The sequence below is a fragment of the Ovis canadensis genome, chromosome 3 (genome assembly GCF_042477335.2).
Source record: "Ovis canadensis isolate MfBH-ARS-UI-01 breed Bighorn chromosome 3, ARS-UI_OviCan_v2, whole genome shotgun sequence".
Lineage (NCBI taxonomy): Eukaryota > Metazoa > Chordata > Mammalia > Artiodactyla > Bovidae > Ovis > Ovis canadensis.
The window spans coordinates 140,536,341-140,548,475 of record NC_091247.1 but is presented as its reverse complement, the minus strand read 5'-3'; positions in this window follow the sequence as shown (position 1 = coordinate 140,548,475).

Here is a 12,135-nt window from a genome sequence, read left to right as displayed (position 1 = left end):
CCTGGGTCCTCAGCAGTGAGAGTGCCGAGTCTTAACCACTAGGCTGCTACATAATTCCCTATCCACACTTGTGTGTATTTTAAAAATGCTTATTAATGAAAAAAATATTAAAAAGAATGAAAAGTATATGAAAACTCACAATAGTATTTTATTTATACATTGCTATGATTTTACTTCAGTTCAGTTCAGTCGCTCAGTCGTGTCTGACTCTTTGCGACCCCATGGACTGCAGCACGCCAGGCTTCCCTGTCCATCACCAACTCCTGTGGCTTACTCAAACACGTGTCTGTTGAGTCGGTGATGCTAATTTTACTTCATCTTAAGTTAATTAAAATGTATTTAAGATCATCACTTGACCAAGAGAAATTATTAAACATGGCAGTCTCAACTGAAAATGAAACAAATGAAGAATTAAATTTACAAAGTATCGCTGAAGAGTATGCTTGCATTAAAGCCAATTTCCTTTCTCCTCAGGCTCCAGTATGGCTCAGCATGGTGCTGCTCTGGGGTCTGGACAAAGAACCTGAAGAGAATAGAAGAGGGAACAAGAAAAAGGAGGAGGGTTAGAAGAGTGAGAGGGTGAGTAATGTTTATTTATTGTTTTTATAATTGCTAAATATCCTATTTATAAAAAGCACAGAAAATCACAAGAAAATAAACTACCCATAATTTGACACCTAGAGATAACCACTGTTATTCACTTGGTATAATATGTTCTATTTTTTTCTACGTAAATATAATCATACACATCAGTTCAGTTCAGTTCAGTCGCTCAGTCGTGTCTGACTCTTTGCGACCCCATGAACCACAGCACTTCAGGTCTCCCTGTCCATCACCAACTCCCAGAGTCCACCCAAACCCATGTCCATTGAGTCGGTGATGCCATCCAACCATCTCATCCTCTATCGTCCCTTTCTTCTCCTGCCTTCAATCTTTCCCAGCATCAGGGTCTTTTCAAATGAGTCAGCTCTTTGCATCAGGTGGCCAAAGCTTTGGAGTTTCAGCTTCAGCATCAGTCCTTTCAATGAGCACCCAGGACTGATCTCCTTTAGGATGGACTGGTTGGATCTCCTTGTAGTCCAAGGGACTCTCAAGAGTCTTCTCCAACACCACAGTTCAAAAACATCAGTTTTTTGGTGCTCAGCTTTCTTTATAGTCCAATTCTCACATCCATATATGACCACTGGAAAAACCATAGCTTTGACTAGATAGACCTTTGTTGGCAAAGTAATGTCTCTGCTTTTTAATATGCTGTCAGAACACGTTAAAGCTATGACTGGTCATAGCTTTTCTTCCAAGGAGCAAGCATCTTTTAATTTCATGGCTGCAGTCACCATCTGCAGTGATTTTGGAGCCCAAGAAAATAAAGTCTCTCACTGTTTCCATTGTTTCTTCATCTATTATTTACCCCTAAAGAAATAGAGGAGGTTCCTATCTTCTAAGACATTTGAAGAAACGGTAGATGTCATTAGAAAGGGTTGAAATCTATCAGATAGCGCTGGAATAGTGTTTAATATTGTTTCATATAGAAAGTAAAGGAGAAGTGATAGAATAACTCAATGTATTTCTTAATGTTCTGATTTTTTTAATGTCCTCTTAGTGTCCTGAAGTTTTTGCCTCACTGCTTCTTAATTCACATGGAAACTTTTTTATTTTCTGTAGGTAACATGCATATTACCTATTGGCACAACGATCAAAAGTTCACAAGTATAGTAAACTACTCCTATTTCTGGTTACCTAGTTTTCCTCCCAGGAGCAGACACTCTTACTAGTTTCTTTTGATTCTTTTTAGAAATGTAGCGTAGAGAAGGAGTCATCCTGATTTTAGCAAGTACCATAAATAGTAACTTTTTCATTATATTATCTGAAGAGGTTAAAGTTATTTTAAAAGCAATCAACTTATTGAGCTATCTCTGTGGTTCTGATAGATTTCCAGTGGACTCTCTTGGGTTTTCTAAGTAGATAGAATATCAACAGCATAGGATTTTTGCAAAGTGAAAACAGTTTTGGAGTGAGGCCTGGGATTGAATCTTGGCTCTGTCTGACTGAATCAAAAAATTCAGTCGCTCAGTCATGTCCGACTCTTTGAGACCCCATGAACCGCAGCACGCCAGGCCTCCCTGTCCATCAGCAACTCTCAGAGTAACCTTTAAAAAATGTTGGCACTCTGCAGCGGCAGCTCGTAAGTACAGAGTGGGCCTTCCCTCCAGGTGCGGTGGGCAGAGTGGGCAGAGGCCACACCCTGCCAAGTGCTGCTCCTCTGCCCTCTCCTGGGTTTGTTTTACCTGAATCTACAGATACATCCGGAGGGCTTTGATCTCAGGGATTTCTAAACACTCAGCCATCAGCAGAGACTGAAGGGGAAGCCCTAAACGAATACAATCATCTTTTCTTTCTCCCTGAATGGAATGTGTGTTATATTTGCTGAGAGCAGATTAAAATAGATTTTACTGTTTGAAATCATGGATTTATAGTTCTTTAAAGAGTTGCTGATTATCAGCAAAGTCTACAACCCCACCCCACCTGCAACGTAACGGTGGGGAAAAAAACAGTCCCGCACAGTGGGAATGTATAAATGTTTTCTCACACGTGGGACCTACTGCCAGACAGGAAGATGGTGGTATTTGGTGAGGAGTACTACTAAGAAACACCTGTAGCTAGTGAGGAAAAAACCAACATTCTTACTTACTCATAGAATTTTATCAATTTGAAGGGATGCCTCAGAACATCTCTGATCCCTTGTTGTACTCCATGGAAAAGATGAATGGGGATGTAGATTATCTAGTTTATTTACATCACATAATTTTTTCAGCAGGACCTTCGAGGAGCCTGAATGCACTCCTTTATATCTGACACTACCAGGAAAAGACAGACCTGAGCGTGTGCCTTGATTGAAGTGCATTCCTCCAGACTGCAGTAAGATGGGACAGCATTCTAGTGTCCTAACAAGGGGTGAGCTCAAACTTTGAAAGGATATTGGCTCTGCTTATTAATTATCAGCTTTCCAGGTGACTTGGTGGTAAAGACTCTGCCTGCCAATGTAGGAGGCTCTGGAGAAGTAGTAGATTCTGGGTCGGGAAGATGCCCTCGAGGAGAAAGTGGCAACTCACTCCAGTATTCTTGCCTGGGAAGTCCCACGGACTGAGGAGCCTGGCAGGCTCCATGGGTGGACATGACCGAGCAGATGATGATACACACACAGACGTTCGTTATCAAGGCTTGAAACATCCTGGGTTCAGCTGTTACAGGTTTATGGAAAACCGTTCCAGGCTTGCTGAACTACTGAGTAGTTCAGGTACAAACAAGGATGTCTCAAGAATAGAAGGAGGAGAAGCCCCACCTGAGCTCCCTAGACACACTTTTAGAACCCTGATGGGCTCTGTAAAGTGTTATCCTCCTCTGGCTTCAGTACCCTGAGGAGCTCACAGGTACTAAATTTGAAGGCTATGGTGGTCAGGGTATTTGACCTCCTGGCATTTTTCACCCCTTGGCCATTAGTTTAAGTTCAATATGGTGATTTCCTTGCCAGTGATGGATAAAGAAAGGTGTTTGCTGGGACCCTCCAAGACAGCTTTCATTCCTTTGAAAGAATAAGACACCCCCTCAAAAGCCTGAGAACAAAGCTCTCGGTGACAGGGTGGAGCAGAATTTGGATGACAGAACCTGGGCCACCACTGGCACTGTTGAGCTAGAGCTTATATTGCTCATGGGGTCCTTCCCATCCTGGCATCTGTTATGTGAGACAGCTCAGTGGACTGTTCTGGAGCCAAGGGCATAGTATGAGGGGAACCAGTCCAAAGGGACCCATACCTCCTCTTAAGGGCATTCAGATTTTGCTTTGAGTGTAGAAAAAGTAGAATTTTCTACAGAACCTGGAAAGCAACAGTGAAAACAATCCTACCTGGGGAATCAGAGAACGTCAGAGCCAATCTTATCCTCTTCTTTTAACTCCCATGGTTGAGAAATTCATGTCTGAATGGGAGCCTTAGCCTGCTGCCCCTCTGAGACCTCACAGAGGAGGAAAACGCTGGAGCTGGGGCTCCTGCACTTCTTGCCTTTGGGACTGGAGAGTAGGAGCCCGGGGAATGTTCTGGATGCCTCATCCATTCTTCACGTGGTTACCCCACAGCCAGATGCTATGAGGATGGCACGTTCTACCCTATGGCCTGGGAGGCCCTGATAGAACTCCCCATAATCAAAAAAGAGGCTTGGAGAGTAATGGCAGAGGGTCCCTCAGTTGGCTGCTGGTCTGTAATCATGGGCAAATTATTCAACCTCGGTTTTCTCTCTCTCTCTCTTTTTTTTCTGACCATGACATACTGCTTGTGGGATCTTAGTTCCCCAACCAGGGATCGAACCTGTGCCCCCTGTGGTGGAAGCACGGAGTCCTAAACACTGGACTGCCAGGGAAGTCCCTCGGTTTTCTCGTTTGGAAAAGAAGATATTGGAGTGGGTTGGTTGTGGAGTTTGATGAAATAAAGTATGTAAATCATTCATACTCAGCATATAATATTAATAAATGACTTTCCTGATGGGCTTCTCGGGTGGCGCTAGAGGTAAAGAACCTGCCTGCCAGTGCAGGAGACATAAGAAATGCAGGTTCCATCCCTGGGTCGGGAAACTCCGCTGGAGGAGGGCATGGCAACCCATTCCAGTATTCTTGCCTGGAGAATCCCATGGACAGAGGAGCCTGGAAGGCTACAGTCCATGGGGTCGCAAAGAGTCAGACATGGCTGAAGGGACTTAACACACACATACAAATGGCTTTAACTCCTCTGGAAGCTTTGCTGAGTCGTTTTCAGCCTTTGCGCGGGAGCCTCACCGCTAGTTGGTGGGCTTGGGTGACTGGTGTTTGGTCTGGGTTTCAAGGCTGGGCAAGAATGACTGCTTGGCTCCTGCTCAAATTTCTTTCACTTTGGTTTGGTCCCTGAGCAGCTGAAAGCAGTGCAAGGGATAGAAATGAGAAAAGGACACATTCAGGTGGCTGGTTGCTGCTCCCGTGTCTTCCTGTGTTAGTTTGCAGCATTTGGTGATGTTGGCAGCTGTGGGGAGAAGGAGGTGTGCTGGCAAGGAGGACTGCGGAACTGCAGGTTGACTGCCTCTAACTCCAGCTGCGTCACACCCAGAAACAATAAAACACTGCAGAAGACAGTCATTCTGTTACTCAAGCCAAGTGTCCTGGGTCTAAAGTCCAAGCCTTGAAATTCTCCCTGGATCAGCCTTGGGGCAGTCTCTTTCCCCTTATCTGTCCATGAGCTGCAGCAGGTGTTGGTCGCTTCAATCGGGTCTGACTCTTTCTGACCCCATACACTGTAGTCCGCCAGGCTCCTCTATCCATGGGATTCTCCAGGCAAGGATACTGGAGTGGGTTGCCATTTCCTTTTCCAAGGGATCTTCCCAAACCAGGGATCGAACCTGGGTCTCTTGTATTGCAGGCAGATTCTTTACCGTCTGAGCACGCGGTTGTTAGCCTGTAAAGAGCCTGCTGGGTTGTGAGCAGGCCCCCCCTTCCTCGGGGTAGATGCAGACCTGTGTCAGGGCACGACTTGGCAAGCTAAGGTTGAGCAGGGCACAAGTTGCAAGGCCACCTGGGCAGCCATGGAGCTCCTGCCTCTGTCCAGAGCCTGTCTCAGTGATCGCTCCTAGAGGCAGGTGGAAGGACTTCACTGTGGGTGAAGCCAGACTCAGGCAAACTCTAAGAATCTCCCCCATAGCAGCTGTTGCTGGGTCTAAGAGTAGATCCAGATCTGACGTTGGGAGCAGCGTGGAGGAACCTGACGACCACCTTGGACTGGGGCTACCTGCTGAATGTGCACGTGTCAGTCTGTGAGGCTGACTCCTGACTAAATGCAGGGGAGCCTGGGGAGCCTGACTGTGGACGGGGACAGATGGTGACCGGGACAGGGCCCGTCAAGCGCAAAGGACCGGCTTTCTTCTTTGTCTAGCATGTCCTCAGGGAACCACCTTTGATTCTTAGTCCCGTGGAGTTCAGACGAGGCCCAGCTCACTCCCCAGCACCAAGGGTGGACCAGTGATGTGCACATTTATGTATATGCACGTCATACCCACGTGCAGAGGTCCTCTGGCCGCTGTCATTGGTTTAGGGTTCAGCACATTCCCCAAGCCAGGCTACCCAGAGCTTTCCCTGATATATTTCCTGGAACCAGCAAAAAAGAGATGGGCTGCCCCAGGCCCACACTTCTCATCCCCCACCCCACATGATCACTGATGGAATCATTAGTTGGGAATTTGATGTAAGTTCAGAGCAGCTAGTGGCCATTTTTGCTGTTACACAAGGATGGACAGACAAACTGGGCATGAAGCCAACACTCGGAAAGCAGGCGGTGAAAATAAAGCACGGAGGAAACAATCTATTCCTAAATTTCTCCCTTCTTCCACGTTCTTGTTTCCCCCTTTTCTTCTCTGTTTTTCCTTTGCTTTCTTTCCCTCCATCCCTCTCTTCCTTCCTTTCTACTTTCCTTCCTTCTTGTTTTGGTTGAAAAATTTATTAAAAAAAATATGTTATTTATTTCTTTTTGGCTGTGCTGAGTCTTGGCTGCTGCACAGGCGCATCTCTAGTTGTGGAGAGCTGAGGCTGCTCTCCAGCTGCACTGCCTGGGCCTCTCATTGCAGTGGCTTCTCTTGCTGTGGAGCTCGGGCCCTAGGGTGCTTGGGCTTCAGTGGTTGCAGCTTGTGAGCTCAGTAGTTGCGGCTCCCAGGCTCTAGAGCACAGGCTCAATAGTTGCGGCACACGGGCTTAGTTGCTCTGCTGGATGTGGGATCCTCCCAAATCAGGGACTGAATCCGTGTCTCCTGCATCAGCAGGTGGATTCTTTACTGCTGAGCCCCAAGGAAGCCCTGGTTGAAAATTCTTTGCGTGTGTTTTTGTTACTTGCAACCCAAAGAATCTGACCAATAAGCCACACTGAATTAATTCACTGCCACAGAGGAGCAGTAAAACGGCTGTGTGTGTTTGTTTAAACACAAGCCTGGCAGAGAGGAACTTCAAAGAACAACTTAGGAGATGACACTTTTGAGTCTCCAAAGAGCAGAGGAGCAAAGCTGAGTGGTAACTTGTAGGGTGATGGGGTGAGGGTGAGGGGGCATTTATTGGATTGTGAGGGATGGACCACTCTCTAGGCTTTATCTCGTGAGCCACCCTTTGAACCAGACAATTTCCCAGATAGGACTTGGAGATAGCTGGAAGACCAGGGAACTGGAAGGCTTCTGCTTTGGAGACCTCCCCGAGACTAGAGAGGGGCTGTTGCAGTCTGGCTTATCTCCCAGGCCCCCGGGGTATGGCGTGCCTCAGGACCTGTTAGTGCTTAGTGAGTTGGAGAGGTCGTTAGGTCCAGGCCTGTTGAGGCTCGGTGGCCAACTGTGTCCCCCATGTTTGCTTTGGAGAAATTGTACCAAATTCCCTAGTGAGGTCTTCCCTGCTGAATATAAAGAGTGCCCCCGTAACCTTCCTTTGTGCAAATCTTTGGCCATTTTCCTAGGGTTACCTGCTCAAAGTGGAATTGCTGAGTCAGAGGCTATGAATATTATTAAGGTTTTTGATTCTTATTCCGGGAGGCACTATTATCCATTACTAGAAAGAGAGATGTAAAAGTCCCTACTCTTGTCAGCTAGGAGACAGCTAATGGTTAAGTAACTAGTGTAAGAGGTAACCTGTTTTTCAGAGAAACAGAGCCATGTCATAATGTCTGCAATAAATCGAATTAGATCATAAAATGTGGTGTGAGTGCAGCAGATCACATAGCATTAAACAAATTGGACTGCCTGGTTCCCTGGAGATGCTCAGGTCAGAAAGCACCAGACAGATGTAATGGGGTTATCAGTGTGCTTCCCTGAGAGGAGGAAGCGGGGGCAGCAAAAGCTGAAGCTGCATTTACTGAAGGTGACTTCTGTGTGATTGGGGTTAGGACCATCGGAGGGCAAAGAACTAGCATTTCTCTTTCAGGGAGCTCTTTGTTTAATAGGAGCGATCACCAGCTACAAATCAAATTATCCCAGGAGGGAGATTTTGCCCTGGAATAAGCAGTAATGTTCTAACATTTGGTCCACAGTTGGGATGGTTAATGCACATGGAGGCTCCGTGGAAGCTGTAAAGCGTCGCTGGTGTGGGCTGGAGTGTTGGGCCCTAGGGAGTCAGAGATGAAAGACTCGGTCCTTATCTGTAAGGAGGTCACGGTCCATTGAACGAATCTTCTAGAATGGGCTGTAGTGTAATAGAGCAATGTGTGGAGGAGGTCCAGGATGGCACAAAGGAGGGGAGTGATTAACTTACCTGCTGGAGGAGAAGGTGAGGTGACCTGGTTTGCAAAGAATGAGTAGAGGATTGCCAAGTGGGCAAGTGGAGGGAGGCACAGGCAGAGGGAGGGGCATCTGTGTGACTGGGGTGGCCCCACCATTTGGACTGCAAATACGCCCCAGCTCGTCCCCAGAATTTAGTGCTCTAGATCCTGCCAGAGCAGATTCAGAAGCTTAGCCTGGGGCTCTCTGAGGCTCCTCTCTCTCCCCAGCATCCCTGTGGTCACTGGTGTTGATCCAGGCTCAGCAGCCAGCTTGTTGCAAAGGGGGCCAAAGTTAATGAGGAACCAGCCCAGGCCAGCCGGTCCTCAGGGCAAAATCGGGGGCATGAGGAAGGGTGCTGGAGTGATGTCTTGCCCTGAGAAGGTATCATCCTTGCCCTCCTGGGTGGACCAGTCAGAATTTCCTGTTTAAAACTCTTGGTTTTTCCGCCTGGCCCCTTCCAGCTGGCACACAGGCTCCTGCCCTAGGAGTGTAGAGTGCAGATTCTAATCCCAGATGTCTGTATCTGTTTCCTACAGCTGCTATGACAAAGTACCATACACTGAGTGGCTTAAAACAGAAATTTATTGTCTAATGATTCTGGAGAAATCTGCAGGGCCACGCTCCCTCTAAAACCCGTAGGGGACCCTTCCTTGCCTCTTCTTAGCTTCTGGTGGTTTATCATCCTTCTTTGACATTCCCTGGACCAGAGACACATCACTCCAATCCTCCATCCTCACATGGAGTTCTCCCTGTGTCCTTCTGTGTCTTTACACGGTCGTCACTTTATTTCTTTAAAGTCTTTAATAAATCTGTTACCATATTGCTTCTGTTTTATGTTTTGGTGTTTTGGCCACCAGGCATGTGGGAACTTAGCTCCTGGAGCAGGAGTTGAACCCGCACCCACTGCAATGGAAGGCAAAGGCTTAACCCCTGGATTGTCAGGGAGCCCTGGCTGTCGCTTTATAAGGACACCGGTCGCACCGGGTTAGGTGCCTGCTCTACTCCAGTGTGGGCTTCCCAGGCGATTCTCATGGGAAGAACCTGCCTGCTGGTAGAGGAGACGTAAGAAATGTGGGTTCGATCCCTGGGTTGGGAAGATCCCCTGGAGGAGGGCATAGCAACCCACTCCAGTAGTCTTGCCTGGAGAAGTCCTTGGACAGAGGAGCCTGGCGGGCTACAGTCCGTAGGGTTGCATAGAGTCAGACACGACTGAAGCGACTTAGCCAGACACGTGTGCGTCTCCAGCAGCACTTTCCTGGTGGCTCAGTGGTAAAGAATCCGCCTCCAGTGCAGGAGACACAGGTTGGATCCCTGGGTCGGGAAGGTCTCCTGGAGAAGGAAATGGCAACCCACCCCAGTATTCTTGCCTGGGAAATCTCATGGACAGTGGAGCCTGGTGGGCTAGAGTCGGTGTGGCTGCAAAAGAGTCGGACATGACTTAGCCACCTCACAGCTACTCCAGGGTAACCTCATCTTAATCAGTTACACCTGGAGTGACCATCTGTTTCCAAATGAGGTCACTTTCTGAGGTAATAGGGCTTAGGACTTCAACATAGCTTTTTGTTGCTCTAGGGATGGGGGGCATAATTTAATCTGTAACAGCATCTCTTAGACACGTCAGAAAGCCTGCAGAGGGCAAGGAAGGCCTGCCAGCTCCCAGGGCACTGAAGTGCCTCCCACTCAGGGGTACTGATACTCCGGGAACACAGTGTTCACGTCTTTCTGCTTAAAGACCCAAGGCTGCTTGGGTTTGTGGCTGCAGGTGTGGGTTCCTGGAAGCTGGGGCTCTGCCACACCACAATGAGGCTGGGTCTGGAGAAGCTTGTATAGTTGAGTCCCTGTCGAGGGAGCCACTTTGGGGCTTGTTCACAGCCATTCTTCAGGGAAAGAGTAATGTCCAGACCTTTTCCCTTCCAGAACGGGTTAAGATGTGAGGAACGGATGTAATTGTGACCCAGTTTTTTTTTCCTCCAGAATTTTCCTGGATATTTTTGTTTTTCCATTAAAGAAATAAACCGTGTTGGTAGTTTTATTATGATATCCTGAAACTTACAGATGAATGAAAAGGAGGATTAATAAAATTGAGTTTTCTCTGCAAGATGCAGATGTGCCTTTCGGTTTACCCCAGACTTCTTTCGTGCCGGTCAGTAGCAGTGTTCATGTCGTTCTTGCATGTTACTTGTCTGCTGTTTTTTCATCTCTACTTATTACTGTAACGGGCATCTATTCTCTCATTCTGTTACCTAATCAGCTGTGCTTAGTGTTATAGGAAAGCTATTGATTTTTGCATGGTAATCTTGTACCAAGACACATTTCTGGTGTCTTTTTTTTTAAAAAAAAGCAATTATTTATTTGGCTGTGCTGGGTCTCAGTTGTGAAGCCCAGGCTTAGTTGCTTCATGGCATGTGGGATCTTCCGAGACCAGGAATTGAACTGGTGTCCCTTGAATTGCAAGGCAGATTCTTAACCACTGGACTACCAGGGAAGCCCTTCATAGAATTCTAGATGATGGCCATTCTGACCAGTGTGAGCTGATACCTCATTGTAGCCTTGATTTGCATTTCTCCAATAATTAGCAATATTGAGCATCTTTTCATATACCTGTTGGCCTGTCTTCTTTGAAGAAAAGTCTGTTCATTTCCAAGGCAAACCATACAATGTCACAGTCATCCTAGTCTATCCCCTGACCAGTAATGCTGAAGAAGCTGAAGTTGAACTGTTCTATGAAGAACTATAAGACCTTCTAGATACCCTTCTTAAATCCCAAAATAGAGGTCCTTTTCACTATAGGGGACTGGAATGCAAATGTAGGAAGTCAAGAGATACCTGGAGTTAACAGGCAAATTTGGCCTTGGAGTACAAAATGAAGCAGGGCAAAGGCTAATGGAATTTTGCCAAGAGAATGCACTGGTCATAGCAAACACCCTCTTCCAACAACACAAGAGAAGACTCTACACATGGACATCATCAGACGGTCAATACCCAAGTCGGATTGATTATATTCTTTGCAGCCAGAAGCTCTATACAGTCAGCAAAAACAAGACTGGGAGCTGACTGTGGCTCAGATCATGAACTCCTTATTGCCAAATTCAGACTGAACTTGAAGAAAGTAGGGGGAACCACTAGACCATTCAGTTATGACCTAAATCAAATCCCTTAAGATTATACAGTGGAAGTGACAAATAGATTCAAGGGATTAGATCTGATAGAGTGCCTGAAGAACTATGGACGAAGGTTCGTGACATTGTACAAGAGAGAGGGATCAAGACCATCCCCAAGAAAAAGAAATGCAAAAAGGCAAATGGTTGTCTGAGGAGGCCTTACAAATAGCTGAGAAAAGAAGAGAATTTCAAGGCAAAGGAGAAAAGGAAAGATATACCCATTTGAATGCAGAGTTCCAAAACATAGCAAGGAGAGAAGAGCCTCCTCAGTGATCAGTGCAAATAGAGGAAAACAACAGAATGGGAAAGACTAGAGATCTCTTCAAGAAAATTAGAGATACCAACAAAACATTTCATGCAAAGATGGGCACAATAAAGGACAGAAGTGGTATGGACCTAACAGAAGCAGAAGATATTAAGAAGAGGCGGCAACAATACACAGAAGAACTATACAAAAAAGATCTTAATGACCCAGATAACCACGATGGTGTGATCACTCACCTAGAGCCAGATATCCTGGAATGTGAAGTCAAGTGGGCCTTAGGAAGCATCACTATGAACAAAGCTAGTGGAGGTGATGGAATTCTAACTGAACTATTTCAAACCCTAAACGATGATGCTGTGAAAGTGCTGCACTCAATATGCCAGCAAATTTGGAATACTCAGCAGTGGCCAC